We start from the raw sequence: 21,265 nt of genomic DNA, 5'->3' as shown, positions 1-21,265 counted from the left end.
ATAAAATGCCACTTTAAAAGCATTAGATTTTAAAAAGTGGCTATAAATTACTCTAGATGGCCATAAACAATTTCCATCCGGTTGACCAACAAGTCCAAGAACCTGTATAATGTGAGAAAAAAATAATTTCACTCTTATATTGATGAAATATATTTTAATAAATAAATTAAGATTCAAGCTTACATTGTTTTCATAAATTATTTATAAGTACTTTATAGACGTGTCTTTGGCAGGGATCAGTAGTGAGTTCAATCAATTTTAAGACACATTTTATTTAATTTCTTCTCTCGCTTTAGTTGAAAACTGTCTTTTTTGCTACTGAAAAATGCAATCAGAATTAAAAACTAATTTTGACAATTTATGTTCGATTTATACAATGAATGTATAAGATATTAGTTATCTAACACTCGTAAGATTTTTCATAAATGCGTTTGAATGTTATTATTTCGTGTTTAGGAGATCGAAATGAAATTAAAATGACTACTATAAATCACGAAAATTAAAAACAAATCTTTAAGTATTTATACTAGATATCTCTAGTTTGAGAGTTATCATCAATTATTTATTCATCAATTATAGATTCTGAGCGGAGTGATGAATGAATTACAATTATGTATTTTTTTTCATCTGATACATTATCGAGTAAAAAAATGATCAAATCATTAACTTCGAGAGATGTTTCTAGTAAAAAATTGGATTCAGTTTGTACTTTGGTGGGTCAAAAATTACTTTTAAAAATAACTGCGAATTATGAAAAAAAATACCAAAATTAATAATTGTTAATATCGCAACATTATTATTAAAATTATTGTTTACAGGTGACCTTGGTTGCCAAAACCTTAGACCGTTTCTGCTCGGAATCGTTTTTCATCGTATGGGTACAATAATTTATCATTTAATTAAATTATTTAAACACATTCATTTCAGTGACCTGGCTCGTGGTAACGTGGTACACTTGACACATACTTTACTCCAACAGTTGAGCAATTAGGTTACTTGATGTCGTTTATCGTTCCAATTGTTGCAATCTTATTTATTTAAATATAAACAACATAGGTAGTACAGATATTTATAACGTACGTGTAAGTATTGATATGTTGTTTATTGGTTACTATTCTTATAAAGACTGAAAAAAACCTCAACAATACGTTTAAGATCAATTAATAAATTAAATATTAACTGAACGCAATTTAAAATTCTCAAATAATAGTATGAGTTCTTAAAAATTCAAAGTTTTTTAATTTACGTATACTTAAATTAAATATAAATATTATTATATATTTTACTTTACCGATGACCTGGTAGCAATATAATGTAGCGGGTCGAAGAATAATATTATAACTATACATTTTGCAAGGTAATCAAAAATAGTTAGGTATATCCGTATATCGTATGGTGAGACTCAGCGATAATACAAAACGAATGTTAGATGATGACACATGCGTTTGGAATATATAATATAATATTATATGACGTCAGTGTCGCAACTACCGGGTGTGCAAGGTGTGCATTGCACATCGGCCCAAACCAATTTAATATATATATAGGCCCCAAATCGATGTGTTAAAAATGTTAAAATTATATATAAGCCCTAAATTAAGGTTTGCACACCTACTTCATGATTTCTAGTTGCGGCACTGTATGACGTATAATAAAACATAAACGATGGTTCATATACTTTTACGCTATCAGAAGAAATCTAATTTTGACTAATTATGTCAATAGAATTATTTTTTTTTAACATATTTTTTCAAAAACAATTGGATGGATCATTTACTTTTTTTTATCCATATTTCAACCGTAATAAATTAATTAATCACCAAAATATCGACAACCATAAATACGATGATTATCGTATAAAATTATACTGACACAATATTAATGTTTAATTACTATTCAAAATCGGGCGATATTTCTACACAGGAGCTTACAGCTGAAGTCTTCGGTCTCTGATCTTCGATAATTATGCCTACTAAAATAAGTAGTACATTATTAGTACCTACCTAGCATATATAATATAATTTGTTTTATCATATTGTATATTTACAGACCCATAATAAAATATTGATAGCTTTGAACCTGTACCTTGAAGTATAAAAATAATGAATTCTCTGTGTATTTAAATTGAAAAATGTATTATTATTTAAATATATTCCATTGGTTTCTATCCATGACCAATATTATACTTAAATTATGAGTGTTGCAGATATTAATTGTTGGATCTGTAATCGATGTTAAATGTTAATAGAATCCCAATAAAGACACTCCTCCAAACTCCGTGTAAAAAAATGCTAAGTATAAGAATAAAAACAGCTCTACAGTTGTGATATCATTTTATAGCTAAGTCGATGAACTATATATATACAATTTAGGTTAAAATAGTCTGCTAAAGAAATTAACTTAGCTTGGCGACTTTAAAACACTTTATTATTAATACACTACGTATTTCAATTACAGTAAGTAAACTATATTATTATGTACTCTTAATGCAATAGTATTTTTAAATTTTTTATTTAAGTTGCTAAGCTAAGTAAGTTCAACTATTTAGCATACTATTTTAACATAAATGATATCTATAGTTCAAAGACTTAGATACAAAATTATATCATTACTTTTACAGCTGTTTTTTTATACTTGGCGTTTTTTTTTTACATGGAGTTTGGCAGATTGTTTTTGTTGGGATATCAGAATTTTTTTGTTGATACCTTATTATTTGTAAGTTATTGTTACGTGACTATAAATTAGTAATAACTAGCTTTAAGATAGAATATTATTAAGTAATAACTTTTTTTAAAACACAAATATATTATGGTAGTTACAGTCGACTACGTGACAAGAAATAGGTGGTTTTAAATTTTAATAATATGATATCGTGATTGAGAGTGAATGTAGCCGCTGCAACGAGGGTTGTGGGGATGGATAAATGGTGGATAGGAAAGACAATATTATATTTTAGAATATTTTCAACGTATACGAAGAATCGGACTTAAAAGTAATTGAACATTTTTGGCTGTAACTTTTAAGCCATCCAACCAATCTGTTAGCGAAATCCCCAGTTCCCATCTGCACAATATTTTTAAACGATTGATTCCTTATATGATCTTATATGTTCAGCCGTTTACCGTGTAGATCGGGCTGATGGATAACACAAATAAGCACGGTTTTTCAATGGTACAACTTTGGTTCTTGATAATATACGCTATAGTGGCTACTCACATTTCTTTTTACTTAGCTTCACTCCATTACCGTCCCACTGGATGATAACAACAATACATTCATTTTAAGCCTAAAGTTATTTAGAGTAAAAAAAATTATGAAATAACTGGTATATATTTTTAACTATAGTGGAAATGCAAGTATGAGTTAAAATCATTTAATATGAATAATAAATTGTTAGTGAGTAATTATTATGCTAATAAACTATAGGTAAGGTTTTTAATACTTCGTTTTGGCTGAGATCGGCATCTGTGGCCTTTAGCTAGCATATCGCAAGAGTCAGGGAGCCGTGATGGTCTCTAGGAAATCGACATATATACACCCCCCCCCCCTTCCAAGTTTATCCATCGGTTGTCTTGTCATAACGTTAGGACAAATCCTATGGCATTTAGAGGGTCAAACTCGATGACCGTCTATCGTTCACAAGATATTATGGAATTGTCGCGAGGAGGACATCTATAGCTGGAACCGAATAATAATATTTATTAATTTTTTTTACTTAGAATTTGGCAGCTGAGCTACCTATCTCACCGTGTAAATTACTTTTTAACGTCTGGTTACTGTTGCCTTGGTCCAGAGCAGTGAGCATAATGATTAATGGCTCATACAAAATCGTGTCGGTAAAAGTGGTGGTAGGATTTTCGAAAAGATGTGAAAAAAATAAAATAAATGAATAGCGGTTAATTTTGAGATAATAATTGTGTTGTATATTACGTGCAAACCGCCAACTGGGATAAAACTTTTACTAGTAAATAATTTCAATTAATAATCATAGTTAAATTTTCATAGAAATATCCCAGACAGCAATTTTTTGTTTAATAATATTTTTATAACATTATAATAACGAATAATATTAGTATAACGTTATTATAATACTCTTATAATATTATCATTACAAAATGCTGTCTGGGATGTGTCGTTAGGGTTGAAATTCAAAAAAACAATCAAAATAATAAAAACTATAAGGATGAAATATATTTTTTTTCAAATATTTTATTGATTATTTCACTAAAAATTGTTACTTATACGTATACATACAGATATACAATAGTATGATGGTAGCCGGAGGAGATTTGATGCGGGCCGGAAGAGAAGTATTGCCAACAGCAGTTCCTCTCCCAATCCTCGTACCATGGCAAAAAAAAATGAAAAGATATACAATAGTATAAAATTGTGTGGCGTGGTCGGGAAGTGAGCTATTTCAATCACGAGCGATGTGTGCAACACGAGTCACAGCCGAGTTTCGCCTAAAACTGAAATTGCTTTCCTGCACGAGCCACACTTAACATTTTTTTTGTCACGCCTCTGTGACCTCCGTCCCAGTCAAAATGACGGTATTCCATAATAAACTGCTCTCGCCGTTCCAGACTGTATCACAGAACATCATGGGATTAACCACTCACTTACCAGCCATTGTGTTTGATAAAATATTAGACAAAACAAATCAATAGGCACCTTCATAATACGTATTATATATCGATCTGATTTGGACACTATTTTTTCCACCCACTGAGCAGGAAAAAGCGTTCGCCTCGGATGGGAAAACGTCATATTTTTTTAACGCTCAGCCGTCATCGAAAATTTAACTTTCATAGTGGGAGTGACAAAAAATTACTCGTACTCGCGTAGATTTTATGTACATCATGATTTATATTATTTTACTATCCATTACGTACGATTATCGACATTTGTGAATAGCTGGTTGTTTGAGTTTTGGGTTATCGTCAAAAGTGTTATTGAAACTACTGTAGAACTTTGTTTCGTATCTGTAAGTACACTAGATTTATTTCGCTTTATTTGTTGCGTATTGAAGCATTATTTGATTTCAATAAGATTGTTATCCAGTTATATTAAGTATACAACTATTTGTTAGAGTTTCTTGAAGGCACCTATTGCCGTTCACAAGTCGACTGGCATCATGAATTACATCTATAGTAGCTACTTTAAGTATTGTGTCTTATGATGTAGTAGTAGTATTATAAGAGTTTATTAGAGTCTAGAAAATAATAAATCTAATTATTAATAGTTTGAAAATTATTGTGGTTGTACTAAGTGTAATTTGTATAGTATATCCTGCCAGGATTCCTATAAAATGTATCATTTATTTTGTTCATTATAATTTGCATAATAATATATGATATCCAAGTATAAATTTTACGTCAAATATCAGGTCTAATATATTAATGTGTTTTGTGTAAGAAATTATTTATTTATTAATTTTGACTATGGCTGTAACTTACAATGTTTTCAGTTTTAAGAGTAAAGTTAATTCTTATTTTTTTTGATGAAAATATGAAATCAAGCATATGTCTCAATAACATCAATTCTAAATATTGCTTAATTTTCAAACTTTCCAAATTGAAATTGTTAACGTAAAATAGATAGTAAATTAATAATAAAAAATAAGTCAACTGTATGAGTAGTTTTTAATCACAAATAATATGCTGAATCATTATTTAAATGGCGACATTGACAATCATATTCATTCGTGCGATCCAAACTATAATCTTTTTGACAATCCATTATTGGGTTAGGTTTGATTGTTGTTGAAAAATACCTACGCACTCTTGCTATACTGTTTACCCAATTTAAGTAAATTTAAATGTTTTTAAACCTTCAAGTCTTGATATCACATATTATGAAATGCCTTTGAATATCAAGACCTCGCCACGTGTATTAAATAATAATAATTTTACCAATAGGTATTCTCAAATAGATAGTACAGAGAAAAATAGTTGGTCGAATTCGAGCTTGACAATGGGCAATGTATTTATTTTTTAAATTAAAATGTCAATATCATTCAACTACAAGTACGGATTTCACGTACCCATTTCAATTATGCGTGGTTCGTTAATAAATATTTCTAACTGCGTACGTTGTCCTATTGTAAAACACATGTATCAATTGCAGTGGTACACTACTACTACAATGATTCCCAGTAAAACGCATTATTGTGTTTGTATCTTAATTGCTAAGTAACAAAATACAGTAATATATGCATAATACGGGTATTATACTTAACAGAATAAAAATGTGTAGAACACAATGTTTGTTTGAGATTGAATAATAATATTAAAAGTATAGGTACCTATACCTACTAGATGAATAACTCGGCTTCACCCGAGTGCAGCTTTTTTGTGTTACAATTTTTTTTTTTTTATCGGTTATTATATTATATGTAGAGATCACCTTTTGATCAATACCATTACCATTATTATCATTTACTAGATCACCTTAGTTTATTAAAAATAGTTGTTTCTAGGTACTGTTCTAAAAATGTATAAGGTAATATCTCCGATTTTACCGAATCTCCCCGAGTAACTAATGGCAACCACTTAAAAAAAATGTATTTCCACCGTAAATCTCAAAATCGTGGTTTGAGGACTTTTTTCAAATTTGAATATTGGAAAATCCTTTCTTAGTGGCTCTTTACATCATAAAACGAAACTACTGACCAAATGTCATACTCACAGCATCGGTGATTCAGGCTAGACGACGATGAATCAGGACAAGTTCTTTTATATTTATAGATTTAGTTAGGAGTTATAATATGTTTTAGTCACACTATTATAGTAAGTTTAGATTTTTTTTTTTCAAATTGGTATCTAAGAAACATTATATTGTGTCCCAAAATTAAATAAAAAACACAAACAAATCTGATACCTTAAATTATAAAAATGTATTTATTACAAAATATTACAAAAAATACACTGTATACAAAAAAAAATGATTATAAGTACATAATATAAAAACACAAACCATTGTAAATCATTTATAACAAAATTATAATCATAATTAAGTTGGTTAATTTACAATATATTTATGTAGGAATATAATATTATTATCTTACATACAATTTTTTGTACATTAACAAAGGTACATATACCATACATGTCTACATAATATAGTGCTGGTAGGTTTATCGTATATGTGTTATATAACTCCTCTTATATTTTATACAAACAATTTTATTAATATTATGATGGAATTAAATTCGAAACATTATAATTTAATATTAGGTATGGAGTTTATAATGCTTTTATAAATAATAATTTAATTTATTTAGGCAAAAAAATGTAGGTATAATATCATAATAAACATTAAAGTAATTGAATTTGATAATTTATTTAAATACATATTTATAGATAAACGAACTCCCGGGACTTATACCTATACTCAATATATTATGTATGTATTATAATAGGTACTTAGATATGTAAAAATAACGATTAAATCTATAGAATGATAATAATGTAAGATAAGTACAAAGAACGAATAATATGACGTTAACAATCATAACTAAACAAAATTCTAAAATAAAAGTCTAGTTTAAAAGTTTATCTTTATTTACGAATAGAAATAGAGTTTTTTTGCAAAAAAAATGTATTGACAGTTTCAGCGTGTCTTATTAAAAAAAAAAATAATAAATAAATAAATAAAAAGTTTGTTGCAAGATTTACGGCTATAACAATTGTATTTTATGTATAGCAGAAACTTGATTTTCAACAGCATATTGTAACCTTGTTATGTTTATTCAACCTTTATACATAATGATGGAATAATTTTTAACATTATATTGATTTACTGAATATAATAAAATAAATGATGTTCAAACAATACCGTAATATATTATAATATTATAACCAAACAATATTTGGTATAAAATACAAATTTGATTTTATAACCTATTGATGGCATTATTAGTCACAGTTTATTAGTTATAAGTCATACAACATAATATATACATATATATACCTATATATGTAGGTATGTTTATTATTCCTAAAATGTTAATAATAAATTTGCATTATATTATATCGTAGGATGGGCTTTAAATTCAATCGTACTATAGCTTTGACAATAGATACATTTATCGATTTATCTACAAATAAGACTCGAAAATATTGTAAATCTAAAATACGAATTTGGTTTTATAATACTATTGATGATCATAATTAATCACAATTTATCAGTTATACCTTATATAAGTCACATCACATATATATATTAATATATTTTATATGTATATCATAGTTTATTATAGTGAACCTATTCCGACAATTTTAATAATAATTTACATCATATTTATTATTCATCATAGAAATTAGTAGGAATGTGTTTAGTGTATAATATTATGTATACAGTATACACCATTATTAAAAGTCATGTATATCTGAGTTTTAGGATTCAAAAATATAACTCCACACCGAATAAATTTGATTCAGACACATAATGTTAAATAATGGATATTTTTCACATTATATCAGTCAACCCCATCTAGGATGTTGTGTTTTTGCTTTATGGTATAATCGATTACAATATAATTTATTGGTACTGTTTTTAAAGTTCTCTTGGTTATGAGAATATAAAAATAAAAAATGTTTAAATGATTGTACTTTAAACAAAACATGTAAGCAATGTAATTTATATGCAAGCAATTCAATATAATATACACTATATTATGTATAATATTAAATCTACGTTGATATAATAATTTATTAAGTATCTTCGAAGACTAAAAATTGAGACTGTTGTAATATTGATTTATAAGAAAAAAAGATATTACTGGAATAAAATATATACATACAAATACCATCAAAATTTAATAACTAAATTTTAGTTTATAAAATTAATTGAACAAATTTTTCACAACTACCTGTTAATATTTAATTTATCTCGTGTAATTTAACCAGATTCCTCGAGGAAAAAATCGTTTTTGATATTATATTATATCCAAAACGTAACGTGACAACAACCACGATGCCTAAGTACAATATTTAACTTTTCTATTATTGATCCCTGATTTATTTTATAAAAAAACATACATAAACGATGGTTTTGTATATTTAACCGATTCAAGAAATACCTGTTTATCATTCATAATTAATTATGATAATTTTATCATAGCGAAGTATTGTGCCGTTGCATTTGCCGCGGTAGACACAAACTATCAATTTAATTTATCTCACACAGATAGGTACATACTTTACATATTGTTATCAACGAAATGCCTTTATGCCTTTATGTATTTTTAAATAGAACATAATATAATAAATATTGATGAACACATTGGGTAGGTGGCGTAAGATAATAATATGCTTAACGATATTAGCAAATTAATTCCTTATATAGATATTCATAAGAACATTATGATCGTTAAAACCTTATTTTTGTATAGTTTCACACATTGATTTTGCGCGTGTGTACGTAATCGTTTTATTTTTCACAAGATGGTGCATCGTCTCTCCGCTTTTGTGGCTGCAATGATTCTCCTTCAGCGATCCGTAATCGTGCCAGTTTTGTGTTGTTGTAGTTGTGCTACGATAATATAATATATAGACTTATGGTAGGTTCACCAAGTAAAAAATAATCTCGGGACCACGTGAAATAAGGTGAACTTGCGGTCTGCTGAGATTATTATCAAACCCATACATTATAGGCGTCCCGACACCAACGATTCTCCGGCTATATATAATATATATAAATATATAGGTACAACAGCCGTATGGTGCAGACACCCAGGCGGCTTGATCTGTCTGGGGGTGATTGATAAATGTAAATGATTCATAAATTAGATCGTGGTAAATGTGTAAATGGCGGGGTGTGTGTGTGTGTGTGTAAAATAACGACAATGGGCATACCACGATACCGTTTGATGATTTTAAGATAAATGAAAAAAATGTATTCTCGATATGAAATTCCGGTAAAATTGTTCATCACTGGGTCATGCATTTCTACAATTTAATGCATTTCAATTGTTTCGACTTTCGTTTGGCTTTTCTTATAATACGTCCTCGGCCTTATATCGCTTCAAAATTTGATCAATGTTTAAGAATTTCAAAAGTCGTTTTGATAGAAGTAGTACATATTTTGTATATAGATAGTTTAAGTCCCAAGTCAAACCCAATAACATGGAGTGAATTTCTTCACTAATATAATAGCAATCCTAATAATTATTTTTCTAGAATTTTAGATTCTGAGTGGAACGATGAATGTATTGATTTTACAATGATGTGTATTTTTTTATTTTTTTTTGTGTCTGTCATCACCTTTTAGGACAGTAAAAGTGCTTGGATTTTCTTCAACAGTACCTTTTCTAATAGGAAGTGAATCTAGTTAGTACTTTGGGGGGTTAAAAGTAAAAATTTCCCAGTAGTTTTCAAAAGCGCTGTGAAAAACAAAAGAAAAATTAAGGAAAAACTGGAATTTTTACGCAAAATCTGTTTTCGAGAAAATCGATTTTGGTTTTTGGTACAACTTTAAAACAAATGACCGCAGGGGCATTAAATTTTGACTGAATGTTTATATTAGCATTTTCTATATACCATAACATTTTTCAAATATTTTGACTTATTTTGAGCTCTTTACGGACATTGTCACTTTTCATTTTTTTTTAGTTTTTTTTCTAAAAATATCAATAAAATTTTATTTGTTGATTAAAAAATCTTGAAAATTTAATAAAAGGCTCCTAGTATATTTTTTCAAAAGCAGATGAAAAATATTAAAAATCCTTAGTCACAGTTTTTTTTTATAAACATTTAAAGTTCAAAAATTGACAAAATATGAAAAAATCACGAAAATTAGCAAATTATTTTGAGTTAAGAATTCGTAAAAATTTTTCTTTTTAAATCTAAGATTTTAAAATGTAATATAAGATTCCTCATAAGTTTGTCTACCTTTTTAAAAAAAAAAATGTCTACAAGCAAGTCAAATTTAATTTTTATGAGCGTTTGAAATTCTTTTTTTTACAACATTTGATATTCACTCGACTTCTCACGTAACGATTTTCTTATTTTGTTGTAATTAAAAAACAAATGACTGTAGATACTTGAAAATATCACTGAATGTTTATATTAGTATTTTCTATATACGATGAAATTTTGAAAATAATTTGACTCTTTTTGAGCTGTTTACGGACATTGTCAGTTTTCAATTTGTTTAGTTTTTTTTCTATAAATATCAATAAAATTTTGTTTGTTTGGTAAAAAAACGTGAAAATTTAATACAAGGCTCCTGATATATTGTTACAAAAGCAGTTGAAAAATATTAAAAATACATACGTACAATTTTTTTTTATAAGCATTTAAAGATCGAATTTTGATAACATTTATGAAATTTAAAATTGAATAATTATTTTGTGTTTAAAAAGTTATAAAATGTTCAACTTTTATATCTAAGGTTTGAAAATCTAAAACAAGATTCCATGTAAGTAGTTAATTCTGTTACCAAAAAATCTAAAAAATACATAAGCACAATTTATTTTTATAGTCATTTTAAGCTCAAATTTGGACGAAATCACATATTAAAAAACCTGGAATAACTATTTTAGTTATTTTGTTGTGATTTTATAATATTGAAACTTCTAAAGTATACTATTATATATCTATGATAGTACCACGATTTTTGTTGATGTATAACGCGTTATAAGTACCTAATGGATATTGTCTTATGATTAATTTAGAATTTATTATAGATACCTATTATTGGTCAAATTTTTTTTTAATACCATAGATAAGTATATAAGATACCTTATACCTAGACTGACATACCGTCTCCGCTCAGAATCGTTTTTCTTATACAGTGATATTATATCATTGAATTCAAATTTAATACTATCCATTATACAGTAACCCACTTGTAACCTACTGTACAGCAGAGCGACATCCACTTACCCACCTTTTAAAATATAAAAACAGTAGGTTTACCAAACTTGTTTTAATAGCTGATTTATGAAAGTATGATTTGAGTATAAGATAATACTTTTAATTTATAAAATATTTTTATCATACATAACTTAAAGTGTGCTAAGAATAATGTGATACCACTTTTGATTGTTGTAAAAATAAAATTCTTTGTTTTTATCTTAGATTTTTTTATCGTATATTATAATTGAAACCGTAAAATCCTTTTTTTCAATTTAAGTTAAGTGTTTGATTTAAGAAATACAAGGTATCCACTAGGGTATTAAAGTATATAAAACAATTTGATTATTAATAATAATAATATAATATATTGAATATATTATAGGTACATGCTATCATTATTATTAGCATATTTTTTTTTAGTTAGAATTTAATATTTATTAGAACTTAAAAATATAATTAAGTTCCATTAATATTGTATCCCAGACAAAATGAAAATAGATAAATTACCTCTCAAAAGACTTAAAGCGCCAAATCGACTCATTGTCAAACTTAGGTAGTTTTATGTTCTCGCATAGTTTATTTTAGTAATGTATTAAAACTTACACCCCATTAAAAATGTAATAGGAACTTAATCTTTTATACTTACACCATTATGCTGTATAGAATAACACTTTTTAGATTACAAATAATTATAAAATACCTTGAAATGTATAAAATTTAAAAACTGGTAAATTGTTGTTATATACATGTAGCCATGTAGGTACTTATACTATAAAGAAATAAATAACGTACATTTTCCGAACAAACATATTTTAATTGGTGCAATTTTAAATTGTGTTTCTCAGCTAGTTTGTTGTTTATTTTGTTTGTTATGCAATTGCCAATTATGATTCATAATAAAGTGTTTTTATTTGTTGTATAAGATACGACTATATTAATAGATATTAATTAATCAATTTAAAAAATACATATTCTTAAGCAGCCACTTTAACAAAACGAATTCAGATAAAAATAACAATGATTTTATAATTAAACGTTTTATTTATATAAAAAATATAGATAACCAACATTTTGGTACTACATATTTTGTTTGTTGCGGTACAATAATTACTGATATAGTAATAATAATATGACTCGAGTGATTGGACGTGCGAAATCGATTAAACAAGAATGAATAACACCCTAGGGATTAGGAGTGACACTCATAAAATATGTAATTAGGTATCTATACATAATATTAAGTGATCTACAAGCCGCAATCGTAAACGAATACACGATGAAACGGAATACACGTCATATGTTACAATATAGTATCGACTGAACTATAATAACATATTGTTCACTTCGCCAGTACTTAAAACCTTTACTGTCGACAACAACAACTCTACATCGACTAAGCTTATGAACGAAGAAACTTTCGTGATTATATGCATTGACTACGGGAAAATCCGAATCAAAGATCCTGCAATGAGGGTTGACTAACCGTAACCAATTTATAGTGACTGTTCTCGACCATAACATATACGCTAACGATAGGTCGGTTCGCTCATAAGACTTCCGCTCTCGCGGCGATCCGTCGTGTATTCCGAAACCCACCAGTGCCACATCCAATGATAGTCCATCGAGTATCCTAAAAAATGGGAGCCGAGAAAGAAAAAAACGATTTATATCTTCGTGATTGATATTAATGACGTCCTGGCGTTTGTGTTATCGTCTTGGCGCTTTCAGTCTAGTAAGACACACCAAAACCGTCGTTATCACGATGACCTTGTGGTTATATGAACGCGTCAACCGACCAAACTCAATAACGAAACCAACCGACCAACGCACCAACCATTGCAAACTACTACATCAGAGTGACAGAGTACAAGTTGCAGTGGCTCCGACCGGTCGGAGGAAACGAATCTTCCTAAATATATATATTATATAAATATATAATACAGAAAGATGTCCAATGAATTAATATCAAAAAATTGCTTAAACATTAAAGTTAAAAGAAAATTGACAAATTTTTTTTTTAAATTTTTAATATTAAATATTGATATTAGTTAATGACAATTTTAATTTTAACATCTGCTATGGTGTAACAACAGCGAGTGGGTAATTATTTACAATTTTATTATTATGCGCTTTATATCAATATTTGTCTATTAGTAAATATTAAATGAAAATGTATTTGAACAGGATGTATTATTACATTTTATAAGATTGTTTACGATTTGCTTCATTTTAATCACAGTATACATAGGTACTTAATTGAATCATGGTTATATTTATACAAATATAATTATTAAAATTATAAAGTTGTATATTTACCCTGCATAAATATATAATGAACACAGGCTGCAAAAATAAACCTTTGGAGTTTGTTTAATACATAGATATATAATATAATATTATAATATACTTGTGGTTTAATATTGATTTGCATTTTTGTTTTCTATTTTATAAATAAATATTAATCTCTGAATATTATATTTATGTTACAATATTGATTTAGTTCTCGTAACTTACATATCAATGTCCAATAAGTTCATTCGATCAAACATTATCAGAAAATTCTATACATTTTTGTGTTCCCCAAGTATGACTCACGTCAATATTTAAGTTTACAACTATAGTTTATCTGTCATACATATGAATGTATTGTGCTCGTAAAATAAGTAATATGATAATACATTTTGTAAAGTGAAATATCAAAGAACACCAAAAGTTTTTTGTTTTAAATATACTCTCTGAAACATTATTTAGCTTTTGTTCTATTCGAGGCCACGCCTATGATCATAACATCATATCGATATATCATAATATTAAATAAAATTGTATAGTAACTTGTCTTTGTGAATGGTTTTTTTTTTTATTTATTGATCTTAAACATCAGCAAATATGGCCATTAGCATTTTGTAGGGACTTATGGTTGGTTGAGAAACACGTGTACATGGGGCGAGGATAATCTAGCGCTAAAAATCTGGGCAGTCGCCTACCCGGAAACTAGCTTCAGCCGATGCTTAACCTCAAAACACGTTAGTGACTAAGGCCAACCACCAAGGCACACCCTGGCCTGCCCTGGCGGACGGTTGTATTTCGACGTTATATTGACAAATTTTATGTAAAAATAAGATACCTACTAACTGGTGTACAGACAATTGGTGTATTGAATATTTCGGAAAACGTTGTGTCTTGTATTCTGTATCATTATTATTATTATTTTCATATTAAATTGCATTATTTGATATTTTTATATGCAACACAAATATATAATTATATAAACAGCGATATATAAACATTATACACCATAACTCAGGGAATTTTTTAATAAAATAATTATTGTTAATAATAATATAACAACACCGGCGGCGATGGTGACATAATACAGAGGCAAGATAGAAAGTATATGGTATTAAATAAAGCACATCAGCACCAGCCTTAGAACAATGGTGGAATTGGGTGTGCGGGGATCGGTCTGCAATTGTTATGCAAATATCTGTGGCGGTGGGTAAATCAACTACCGTGTCGGTCGACACCCCACTATTGCCGCCGCTGCCGATAGAGACAGAGAGAGTGGGTGTGTGTGTGTGAAAGAGTGAGACAGAGCGACTGTGAGTGTGTAAAGAAGAGAGTGAGGGGGTGGGTCATGATGACTTTTATATTGCTCCGACCGCTGCAAGCTTAGGTAACCCACTTGAATTTTTATCATTATTATGCTATTACATTCCCATATCCCGTATACGATTATACATTATACAATGTATATTGTATGAACACTGAACAGGGCAGTTGCATATGATAGATAATACTTAAATCACGCTATAATATATCATACTAACGGAATCAAATCATTATATTGATATTTCTTTTTTCCGGAACTCCCGGACTTCGTGTCTGCAGCAGTGACCGAAGTTTGATTAATTTGAACGTTGACGCTTAGAACATACGATAACTTATAACAATATATACATGAACTCCGTAAAAAAAGGTTAGGTACTGTTCAACTTTGCGGTAATCAATATGTCAACATTTATAATCGCGATTCGTGAGTGTTACTTGATTTTATACACTTAATAATGTATTGTAATATCTTAGGTATCTACTGACAATAGTATAACAAACATAAGTTGAAACGGTCACGGAGTTATTGTGTTGACGCGTCAGATTTTAGTACGATTTTTCAGTATCACGTTCTCTTTATTGTATTTTTCTTAAATTATTATATGTATAATTCATGGACAGCGGGGTCTTACCCGTTAATTCAACCTATATGCAGGTGCTTACGTAGAGCGCGTACCCGAGAGCCTAACCTATTGTTGCAATATCAGGAATGTATTATTATGATCTTGGTTAACAATGTCGGGATGGTACCGTATTCCTCGTGCCCACTCAAGTGAGTCAAGTGGCGTCGATAGAATATACGAGTGGTCCGGGAGCAAACACCTAAGCAGGCACGCTGGGTGGGTCACATTTTTTGTTTTTGTTGGTGGGTCTGAAACTTTCTCATTTACATTCCCCACTGGTGGAAAATGGAAATGTCGGGCTTTTGCGGACGTCGATACGGATTTATATAATATGCCGCTGGTAGGTGCTACAAGAACGATTGCGTTCCGCGGTACTCTTCGCGTGTTGGCTTCAGGACAACTTCCAAGACTCTTAGATTTCTGTTGATGTGTAGGCATGTTGTAAGACTTGAAGATGGACTCAATGCTCGGATGAAATGCACCTGTATTTATACTAAATGTCTCTGTACGCGTGCTGTGATTGGTGCATTACACCCGTGTATGCCACCTGAGAATCACATATTATACCTACTTCAATGTATTTCATATTTGTTAAATGTGACTATCGCTCGTCAATCTGCGTTTCTCTGTGTCATGGTATTGCTGGGTTTTCCGGTGCACTGTACTCCGTTACAAAGTTCGCACTTCGTGAGTATTCAGCAGTGACACAGTGTCTCTGTTTATCCACCTCATGTGATAGAATAAAATAAGGTAGTTTAAAGTTTCCATCTAAACTAGTTAACGGTGAAGTTGATATCCCCTTGATACTGTCCTTCTATCTAAACTTAACTTTTCTTTTTCCGTTTCGTGTTATTTTTAACTCTTTTTAGCAATTGTAATTATTTGACCAAACTTGCCCCACTGTATGAATTAGAAACCGACCAATGAGAAGGACTATGATTCCATAGTTTTTTTGTGAAATCAATAACATTATTCTGTCCTTTCCGTTCAATTTAAATGTCTAGGTACTATGTATTATATTATATAATGCTATCAATGTATTCAAACTTTATAAATCAATTTCAGGGCTCGACCAATATTTGAATATAAATTTCTATGGGATTCGACTTTGTTGTAGGTACACGGTCACACATTACGTTATTAGGTATATGATAACATTGACAGCTGATGTTAATCACATAGTACAAACTACAAACACCATATTATGGCTGTAAGTCAATTCAATTTCATCTATCGGAGTTACTCGGAATTTAATGTGTATCATCAAATAATCTAATTACACACAGAATACATTACTACATTAGACAAATTTTGAAAATTAAACTAACACACTCTACTTACCTTTATACTGGACCTAAAATATATAATATGCTACCATTAGACATTAAAACGAATCAATCCTTCTATAGTTTAAAAAGAAAAATAACTAATGTGCTTCAGAATAAACAAAATATAACATATTTAACATTTTATTCCATTATAATCTAGCTGACTCAGTATCGCATTTTATCATGATTTTATCCAATTATATTGTATTAATATATCATGTTTAGTACTCTTATATGATACCCATATTAATTATTGATACAGTTATTGTATGGTTTATTTAATATTAAAGTTTAAAATTGTAAAATAGTAAAAATGTTTAGGTACTGTATTAATATGAGCGTATATAATTAAGACATAATTTATACACTTTTATTAATATAATACATAGATATTATTGTAAATTGTGAACTCATGGGCCCACACACGAACCTGTCTTTTCGAAGAAATAAACAACAATACAATACAATACAATACAGGTAGGTATGCTATAAACAATTTCAAAATATTTTCTAAAATGTCATTAAAATTAATTTAATACAGTAATTATTATATGAATGTAATAAAAAAAAAAAACAACTATCGGTAATATATTATTATAATTATGTATTAATTCCAAAATCAATACTTTATTTTTAATTTAAAATAAAATATTTAATATATTATTAAAATAAGCGTTGCCTGTATTCGTGCGACGCGCTGTCCCGTGAAATAACGTATGTAGTCAATTTAGGTTTGAATTATTAGGCACGTACAAAATTGGTTTTTAATTGCATATAAGAAATAAAAGTTGATAGATGAATTAATTTTTTTAAATTAATGAACTAGGTACCTGTTGAATTCAACTTTAAAAAACATCAAACAAAATGTATAGGTACCAAATGTACTTACCAACCAGCGCTAACAATCGAATTACCTATTTTATCATTTACATTTTTAGATTATAATAAACAAATCTATGATTTCGTGGCAATTATCATATTATAATCTATTCTTTATAAGTTAAATTGGAATGTAATATTATTTAATGACCTTAAATCTTAATATATATTATTAATTATGCAATAAATACCTTTTTTTTTTAAATATATTAAAAATAATCAATATCTCTTGTCCAGTCAAAATGCTATAATTTATATTTGTCAAACATCGTCTCTGGTCCACCTACTCATTAGAGAACTTAATAATATTTGAAAAAAAAATTACACACAAAATATTATACAAGCAAACTCCAAATTGATATAATTACTATAACAAACCCTCTAACTTACGTTCCCGATGTAAAGTTTAAAACTAAATTTTATATAATGATTTTATCCTAAAAACTTAAAACGCAATCGTACTAGCAATCCAAAATAGGACCTAAACATAATCTCTAATGTGTACAATGTAGTGTAAGTACCTCAAGGTTCCCATATCATTCCACTTCTTTTCAATGTTTTTGTTGACAATATCAGAGTCGTTAGTCGTTAATTATTCAACCTTTTTGCTGATGGTATTAAATTGTTTCGTATCGTACGGACTCCATAATAGTAACTCCACTAAATCCACTAGATATTGAACTGCTTCAGCATGATCTTTATAGTAGGTTAGTTCTTAGAGTAGTAGTTAGTGTGATATATATCATGTATGAAATATGTTACAGCGTTGAATTGGCTGAATCCATTTAAAAATGTAAATTAAGGTAATTAGGTACTTTCTCAAAAAAACGTTCTTATTTATCAATCAAAATTGCTGTTAACCCTTTGAGTGCTGAATCGAATAATCCTATGGTATCCTCCTGGCCGGCATTAATTTGTATTTTTTAATAATGATTTTACCACTGGTAAGATGTTATTTTATGGTATCGAACTAGATCGAGGCAATCACGAAAAAGATTTAGGAATTTATCTTGATTCATCTCTTTCGTTCAATGAACATTGTGTTTACATACAAAATAATGCTTCCTCACTGGTAGAGGCTTTATAAATCAGAGATGTAATAATTTTGACAATCCACTTGCGCTTAAATCACTCTACTGTGCTTTTATCCGATCAGTTTTGGATTACAACCCAATCATTTGGTCTCCTTATTCTACTTGTCCTATCCTTTCTATTGAAGCGATTCGAAATCGCTCTTTAAGGTCAATAGTAAGTAATATAATAATATTATGTAATATTCAACATCGACCTACATAACTATTATATATATTTAAAGTTTAATACTCCTCAGGTTTAGAAGGACAAGCAGGATATTAATTGTTTTTTTGTATACATTATTGAATATTACTTTATTTACAACGGTCCGGATAATAATCCATATGAACATTTCTAGTTCTAGTTCATGCAACCTATCTGGTTGACATATTCCAGCGAAGGTTATATACAGCAAGAATTCTTCTTTAATAGACTCGCATGCCTCTTGTATAAAATAGTGTTTTAATTTATTTTATTTGTAATTCAGTTAATTCTTTTAATGTGTTTCTCAATAAAAATGTAATCACTTAAATTTAAATCAAACCTCATGCGACATAATTTACTACTCTCGATTTCATAAATCAATAATTTCCTAACAGTTCTAAACAATTGTGAACCACTCATCCGTCAATCATAATAATATTATATTTCATGTGGTACAATATAATATTGTATTTCGCATAAAAAAAAATTTCGTATGAAGTTTATGTTTATTAACGTATATTTATAATAATTATACGAGTGTTGAAACTTTAAATGGTTCGTGCATGTCAGTCATATTTATTTCCATATATTACAACCTTGGAAGGATTCTATGAAATAACAGTAACGAATTTAAGTAAACTCTTCTCATTTAAATGACAATCGTGTGTACCTTAATCCATGAAACTCAAATATGTCACCGAGCGTGTGATTATGCATAGTCATTATATTTTATAGTTCTGGAAAAAGTTTCAACGGTGAATAATTTATAATAATATATTTTCTGTTTTATTCATATTTTTGCATCGTGACACGAAGTTTTCGTATTTTCAATTTGGTTACATCAAACTCATCTTATATGTTTGTTTCACCCGTCGGTCCTTAAGATTTCCAAAGATAACGAGTCGGTCTGAATTTAATGATGTGTTTATGGTAAGACTTTTAAATGTTTTTATACTTTATAAAAACATTAGTATTTTAATGAACGCGAAATTTAAATACATGTATAATATCTACGCCACCGAAGTACTGAGCTGTTTATAAATTCATTATTTCATCATTGTGTTACTCTAATACCCTAACCTAGGTAAATTGACCTAACCTACAAAATATAGAATATATCCAAAAATAATACAAAAATAGTTTGAGTTTAAATTAAAATAAGTATGTACGGCTAATAAACACCGTAATGGTATCAAAAAATATGGCGATAGTACAAAACCATCTCTCACGCTCACACTTCGCTGAAATTAAATTACAACGGGTTAAGAATGAAAGTTATTATTATTAATTTCATATTAAATTAATTGTACTAATTAATTATATTATTACATACTGTAATAATGTATGTGTATTCAGTGTTACCATTCATATTTTTGTATCGAAGTTTTCGTATTTTTAATTATTGGTTACATCAAACAAATATTATGTTTGTTTCTCTCGTCGGTGCTGTTTGAATTTAATGACGTGCTTATATAATATCTACGATACTGCCTTTTTTTTTAAATATTTTGTTTCAATATCGTGTTACATTGTTATTCTAGTACTTACGCTCAATAGTAGGTACATAATATCCAATAATAATACAGCAGTGGTTTCAGTTTAAATTAAAATCAGTGGGTGGCTAATAAAGGACGAAATAGTATCAGAAAATATGGTGACAGTTCGAAACCATGATCGGCGCACTTCA

General features: G+C 28.6%; 1 protein-coding gene across 3 annotated transcripts in view; it reads left to right on the top strand.

The window, feature by feature from the left end:
* LOC100165056 (glutamate receptor ionotropic, kainate 2-like) overlaps positions 1 to 21,265 on the top strand; it is a 229,842-nt gene that overhangs the window by 82,129 nt on the left and 126,448 nt on the right. The window contains exon 1 of one of the 3 annotated variants that reach the window (XM_029490475.1): positions 4,168 to 4,984. The exons of 1 other annotated variant lie outside the window; for it this stretch is intronic. The gene's annotated coding sequence lies outside the window, so the exon portion shown is untranslated. Of the gene's footprint in view, positions 1 to 4,167; positions 4,985 to 13,878; positions 13,962 to 21,265 lie in introns of those variants that run through there. One more of the 3 variants, XM_029490474.1, reaches the window with a different exon arrangement.

This window comes from Acyrthosiphon pisum, chromosome A2 (genome assembly GCF_005508785.2).
Source record: "Acyrthosiphon pisum isolate AL4f chromosome A2, pea_aphid_22Mar2018_4r6ur, whole genome shotgun sequence".
Classification (NCBI taxonomy): Eukaryota; Metazoa; Arthropoda; class Insecta; order Hemiptera; family Aphididae; genus Acyrthosiphon; species Acyrthosiphon pisum.
The sequence above is the reverse complement of the archived record's forward strand: the minus strand, read 5'-3'. Positions and strand labels throughout refer to the sequence as shown.